Source organism: Alosa pseudoharengus, unplaced genomic scaffold (assembly GCF_046254945.1).
Source record: "Alosa pseudoharengus isolate Yale_2024_CS ecotype anadromous, Long Island Sound unplaced genomic scaffold, YU_APseudo_1.1 YU_APseudo_1.1_scf_20, whole genome shotgun sequence".
In the NCBI taxonomy this organism is placed as follows: Eukaryota; Metazoa; Chordata; class Actinopteri; order Clupeiformes; family Clupeidae; genus Alosa; species Alosa pseudoharengus.
The window spans coordinates 17,139,968-17,147,467 of record NW_027468664.1 but is presented as its reverse complement, the minus strand read 5'-3'; the positions used below and the strand labels follow the sequence as shown (position 1 = coordinate 17,147,467).

The 7,500-nt window shown below is 42.9% G+C and overlaps 1 protein-coding gene across 1 annotated transcript in view; it reads right to left on the bottom strand.

Moving 5' to 3' along the window:
• Window positions 1-7,500, bottom strand: part of ppfia2 (PTPRF interacting protein alpha 2) — a 112,279-nt gene that overhangs the window by 55,666 nt on the left and 49,113 nt on the right. The window lies entirely within an intron of this gene.

Here is a 7,500-nt window from a genome sequence, read left to right as displayed (position 1 = left end):
CTCTCTCTCTGATCTTATCACAGAAGAAAGATGGAAAAAAAAAGACTTTATCAAGTACAATCTGACAAAAACACATGTAACAACGGAAATGCTGAGCTGAAATGGGCTGATATGGAACGAGCGAAAAACCAGAGGTGAAACAGAAGCGAAGAATTCAATGTGCTAATGGTAATCTCTGCATGGAAAACACACACACACACACACACACACACACACACACACACACACACACACACACACACACACACACACAGTAAGAGGATTGCCTCCAATGGCAGGCACTGAACCAACTACAGAGGGGTAGAGAGAGAGAGAGAGAGAGACACGTCTGACGTGGTACTCTTTCTGCACTAAACCAAATGAGAAAGCGCCGACAGGATCATTCCCTCTCAGCACACTGTGACTTTACAGCCCAGTCTGCTACAGACAAGTAGAATGACCACTGTCCAACTTTGTTGGACCCTGGCCTGCACAGAGTTGATGAAAAAGTGAATTTACCTCAAGTGGTATTCAATAAAAGATTAAATATCAGTAAATGTTATTCTAATATACACGTATGTCAACTGCTGTTGGTTCTCAAACAGCTTTACGAATTAACTTGATTGGATTTGAGTTGAACAGTGGTCACCGCCACTAAGCCAGAGACTTTCTAATGATGAGACACAGCACTCACAGAATCTCCCATAGAAATGTATGGGGTAAGTTCGTAAGGCAAACATGGCAGTTATCTACACATATTCCGCCCCTCCCGTCGCCAAAAGTTGACATGTGAATACATCGTGCCAATCATGTGTTATGTTGTGAATACATCGTGTCAATCATGTGGTATGTTGTGAATACATCGTGCCAATCTTGTGGTATGTTGTACATCGTGCCAATCTTGTGGTATGTTGTACATCGTGCCAATCATGTGTTATGTTGTGAATACATCGTGCCAGTCATATGGTATGTTGTGAATACATCGTGCCAATCTTGTGGTACGTTGTGAATACATTGTGCCAATCATGTGTTGTGATCTCGCAGCTGAAGCGAGGTTGGTGTCGTGAAGCCTTGTGCACGCGCTGTTCTGCCCGAAATAGATGCCGATAAGTGCCCAAAATGTGTTGCGATATGGTCGCCGAGTGGAGAGACTTGCCTAAAAGGACTTTGACTAGGCTTCATTGTTATGAGCTACAATTCTACTGTAGATTTAAAGATGTAGTCGGGATTGAGCTAGCTGTAGTCTTTGCAAGACAGTCCTGCAAATGTTTCCCTTCAATGCCAGCTCTACAAATAAACTGTTCCACACCCCCCGAGTCCCCAAAACACATGCTGGTCAATCAGTGGGGTTGTCTCATTTAAAATGCAGGGAATGATCTACTGGAGGCATCATCACTATAACTGCCATTCTGATGACCATTTCGCATGTCTCATTGGGACACGTTAGGCCATTTTCACAAATCAACAGTCACCCTGACACTGAGAATACATTAAAAATGGAGCAGACAAAAAAAATGTCCTGAGGCAATCGCTGCATCGTGCCTTTTGAACACACACACACACACACACACACACACACACATGCAAACACATTTTCCCTGTTCTCTTCAGGCAGATGGATAATTGATGAGGGGAGTTAAATGCCATGGAGCCAACGGGCCAATTACATGTAGGCAGGCTGGGCTCTGCACAACCACTGGACCCGATCCCCCATTAAGTTCACTGACTCCGGACAATGAATATGTGTGTGTTTGGGTGAGGGTGTGTTTATGTATGTGTGTTTATGTGTATGTGTACTGTATGTGCATGTGTGTGTCTGTATGTGTGTGTCTGTATGTGTGTTTGTGTGTGGGTGTGTGGGTGTAGGGTGCGGTTATGTTGTTACATTGTGTGCGCTTGTGTATGTGTGTGTGTGTGTTTGTCGTTTGCTTGTGTGGGTGGGAAGTTGTTCTTCTGTGTGTGTGTGTGGGGGGGGTATGTTTCTACACTGAGCACTGAAGTGTATCTGTGTGCACTGTGCTTTTGTTTGTGTGTGTGTGTGGGATCTGTTCTTCTGTGTCTATGTTTATGTGCATCTACTGTATGTGTGTTACTGCTGGGTACAGCAAATAAGGACACGATAAAAGTCTACATCAAACCTTCAGGCCAGTCAGACAATCATAAATGAAACATCTCACTTGGAGGAACAGGGGCAGAGAGTAAAACAGGGGAGAGATCAAACATGCGGACAAGAGTTTATTCTGGCTGGCTGACTGACCGGGTATCCAGATTTTTCAGTCAGTCTAGTTCAAAACTCAATAGCTGAACAAGGCAGAGCACAGGCAAAATGATGCATATTATAAACTCACACACGGAAAGGTGTGGCACAATCACACGCAAATGCTGCATACACAAACACACACAACGCTGCACACACACACACACATACACACACACAACTTTCTTATTTAGAGGAGCGGAGAGAAGAGTTGGGAATGCCTTCCTTACCTGCCTATCTGAAGGACACCAACAGTGCATTTGTGCGTATCGATTAGTCCCCGGCCTGCTCCTCTACTCTATTAATTAAACCTGGGTAATTGCACATGGCTAACGTTGCTGTGGCAGAAGCCCAGCTCAGACAGCTCCCCTGTTCAATATGATATTTCAGCAGATACAGTATGTATCGATATATAGATGATATCTGACCTCATTACAGCTACAGTGTAAGTCTAGAGATGCATACAGTGCTCCTAATTCTGAACTTCAAATTAGGTTGACCACCCACTGGACACTGCAGAGATTCAAACATGCACTGTAGGTCCAACACTTTGGCATTTGGAAGATACTGGCCTTTTGTAAATTCATGAAATGAACTAATCTAAAGACTACAAGTGCAAAACATATGGAAAAAGGACCAAGAGTATTACGTGTAATATGTGTAATATCCCACCTCCCAGTCTGCTTGGATACCTTACTGAAAATCAGTGAATTTTTTCAAAGTTCTGCTGCAAAGGTTATTATTACTGAATAGTCCAACAGGTCACATCAAAGAAATACAGAGCGACAGCTGGACAAAGGAACTGAGCTTTTCTAAAGCATCCCGAGGGAGCTGTAAAATCAAAGTCTATATCAAACCCATCAATATCTCAGGCTCTTCTATCGAATGTGAGTGGGCAAAAAACACATGCCTCCATTGTGAACCATTTGAAGGTCAAAAGTCAGGTCATACTTGTATGTCTGTAAGAGTGTGTGTGTGTGTGTGTGTGTGTGTGTGTGTGTGTGTGTGTGTGTGTGTGTGTGTGTGTGTGTGTAATCTCTCGGGGTCACACACACACTGCAGGGTGTGAGTGATGACATCATTACTGATATTCAGCCGCCTGAAGCTGGGCAAATATTGACATCCTTCTGCTCCAGTTGAACAATTTAAAGCCCACTGCAGCAGCAGCAGCAGCAGCACCAAAAGCTTGCGTGGTCAAGTTGGTTTGCTTCAGCTCCCTTTTATCCAAAACGACACAGCTTAGTGGCAGCGGCTGAAAGGTGCCAATGTTAATACTGCTCAACCCCACCCACAGGTCAAGATGAGGACCTAAGGCACTGACCACTGAGCATGTCATACAATTCTCGTCCCTGGTGACAAAACAATAATTCCAGTCTGGGTAACAATTGTAATCTAAATCAAGATGTAATTCATAACACTACACTCTATGCTGACTACATATGTCTAGCCATCACACTATGACACTACTAGGCAAAATAGGAGGACAATTGAATATCTACCACTAGTTTGCCACCTGGCTTTAACTTACAGGAATTCAACTCTGGAGAGCAATGAGCTTGTTTAGCAGAAAGCGAACACACAGCTAAAACCACACACCTTAATGGACAGCAACATTCCAGGTCAGCCAAGGCAGAGTTGTTTGAACTGGACAGATTTGGCCTGTAGTTGAAGCATCAACATTAGCCACGGCTGCAGGTCAGCCATTAGACCTGTTACTACGGAAACAAGTGTGCATAAAATGAAGGGTCCACACAAGGGAACACGAAAGTATCGGTGAGAATGCTGGCAAGTAAATGTATATCAAATTTATAGTTTATTGATATGCTCCACAAATCATACATACATGATGTTTACTTCTATGTGCCTCTTAACGTATTCAGAGCACCTCTGTGCCTGCTGTAAACCTGTGCTGTGAAATATATATATATATATATATATACATATATTGTATAAATATATTCATATAAATTGTTAGGTGTTGATGGAATTGAATCTGAGGTTGGTGGTTGCTTAATGGCTGTATACCGGTATGCGATTTCCAGCACAACGATGACAGGTACATTTATGCTTCATGTCTAGTGATTCAGTTCTGTATGAATGCCAGGAGTTTAATCACAAAAATAGCTCCCACCTACTTGAACATTGAGGTACCACAGACAAGAAGTTCACCGGAAAACAAAGGAGAGAGAACTATTTGGTTGATAAGAGTTGAATGGAGTCGGTAAAGCAGTCACTGTCTTCACACTTTTTTTTTGTATTTTTTAGTATTATGATTTTATATTTATGTATATTATGTGTAAATGTTAATGCTAATGAGTATATTGTATTATATGTTGTAAGTTGCTTTGAATAAAAGTGCCTGCTCAATAAACATCAACATAAATCTTCTCGAAGTCCTAGAGTGAAACTATTTCCATTCCATCAGTGTCTCCTCCAACATTTACAATGCGCTGAGGTCAAACCAGTTTAGACTGGGTTTGTGTTTTCAACTGAAGAAATTAGCAATGTATTCATAACATGCCTGAGTGAAATATGAGGAAAGCCGTTACAAAGACCTTTAATTAGCTTGTTTAACACAATGGCTTAATTACAGGGACTTTGAAATACATCGCAATGGCTGGCCTAAACAAACACACACATGCGCAGACACATCATCTCATTTCAAAGCCCTTTTTGAGATGTAATGTAACTTCAGAGGAGAAGTCATGTCAGGGTTGTTACAGAAGTTATCTCACTCCCACCCACTCCCTCTCTCTCTCTTTCCCTCTTACTTATTCTGTCTATTGCTCACCCTGTCACCTGCGTTAAAGGTAGCCTACAATAATATGTGGAGTTCTTTTAGTAAAAAAATAATAAAAATGACCTAGAAATATCAACAGAAGAAACAACTACTTTGGCATGATGTCAAAACGCCAGTACTCCGTGTAGTCCAGGTATCCACTAATGTTAATGAAGGCAACACCTTCTAGTGAGGGGCCAGCTCTCTTTGCACCATGTGCAGTGCTGTGTCAAACACAATGCAAGTCAATGAAAGAGGTGCTGCAATGTGGCTGTGTTCAAGACAATTTGACTTATGAACTTATGAACCCTACAGAATTCCACACAGCCCCTGTAATGACCACAGCTATGTTGTGCAGCCTTCCTCTAGGTCTCAGTATCTCCCTACCAGATCACCGTTCCTCTGCTGACCTGAGTAGGCACACACTCCCAATAGTATTCAACAGCTCAAAATCACCATGTATTTGCATCCACCCACATACACATGTACTGTATACTCATCTCACATACAGTGACTATGTGAATAACATGACTGACATACCTGAAGGTCAGTCAGGGTGTTGTTTCCCTATTGCGTTACGTATACATATAATCACATACAATCAAAGCAAGCATCTCTATTGTGCTTGCTTTGATTGTATGACTGACAGCACAACACTACATACTGTCACACACATATTTACAGACACACACATTCACACATTTCCATTACGGCCCGGGTGATATGAATACACACTAATGAGCCCCCCCGCTTTGGGCTGCTTGGGCCTGCTTGGGCCCAGTAAAGCATGAAGCAACATTTCAGCAGAGGCCATCACACAGCATGGCAGCTGTGACCTTATCTGAAGCAGCCATCATTTTCTCATATCCTCCTCAGGAGCACGCCGGCACTCATAAACATGAAGTGAACGCATTCATGCACAGTGGTATAAACGATACGAGATCTATCGCACGGCGCAAAGCCATCAACTCTCCTCTGCTCTGGTGTGTACTTCATGACGAGGGGGAAATCGGGAGACGATGGGCGAAGAAGAGGACACAAATCGAAAGAATAACAAAAGGAAGGAGATGGAGAGAGAGACAGAGAGGAAGGAGAGGCAAGAGAGAGAGAGAGAGAGAGAGAGAGAGACTGTGTTTGTGTGTAATGTGACAGTCAATCAAGAAAACAACTCGCACACCATTATTTGCCGTTGAAAAATAAATAAACAAAGTATTTAATCCATCAAGCCAAGGTGCTACCAAGTGAGGTGATGTACTACAAACGATTTGGTCCTCAGACCTTCATCAGTGTAATGTGCAAATGAATTCTGATGAATTTTGATTTCTGACATCTTCTTTGTCCTTGTCATACTATCAGTATCTTCCCACAAACAGCATCCTAGAAGGCAGGCATGGGTGGAGCAGCGCTAGAGTTGCAACCTGACAATTGGCTGGCGTGGGTCTGATTCCCCAACCCACCGTTGCAAGTGACTTTGAAGAAATGCATCTGTTAAATACCAGTCACTTAACTTTCATTTTCATTATATCTATTAATTTAGCAGACGCTTTTATCCAAAGTGGCATACAAAATGAGGAATAGCATCCATGCTACAATGCACTATAGCACCATGAGAGGTATTTTTAGGGTGTACTGCCTCAGCTGTGTTCGTGGGACAGAGTGGGGTGTCTAGTTAGCACCCTGCCCATCCCATCCCAATGATGCTGTGTCACCCAAACACAACGCAACGCAGTTCGGCACAAAAGGTGCAAGTGCTAATTAAAAAGTGTTGATTAATGGCAAAGTCTGCAGCACTGCCAGCAGAGGTGCCAGGCAGCTGAGAGGGAACGCAGGGCATAATTACTGCGCTCGCTCGCGAAATTAGGCCACGCCACCCTGGCAGACAGACGGGGAGACGAGAGACTGGCATATGGACAGGAAACACAAGAGACTATCACACACACGCATGCACGCGCATACACACACACACACACACACACACACACAGACACACACACACATACACACAAACAAACACACACATACACACACACACACACACACAGACATACACACACACACACACACACACACACACACACACACACACACACACACACACATACACACAAACAAACACACACATACACACACACACACACAGACATACACATACACACACACACACACACACACACACACACACACACACACACACACAGACACACACACACACACACACACTAATGAAGGGAAGGAGATCACACAAACACACGCTAACAAGAGAACTACTTTCACTTTGTATTCAGTACATGAAAAATATGAAATGGGCGCATTCTGTTAAATTATTTGATATTGCTTACTGCTAATGTGTATCCGTCATTTTGCATATGATGAATTTTGATGTCCCCCTACAGTCACAGTTAGAGTGAAGACAGAAAGCACAAACATTCATCAACATATAACCAAGACAGACAGTGCAAAAAGTGCATAAACATTTAACCAGCAA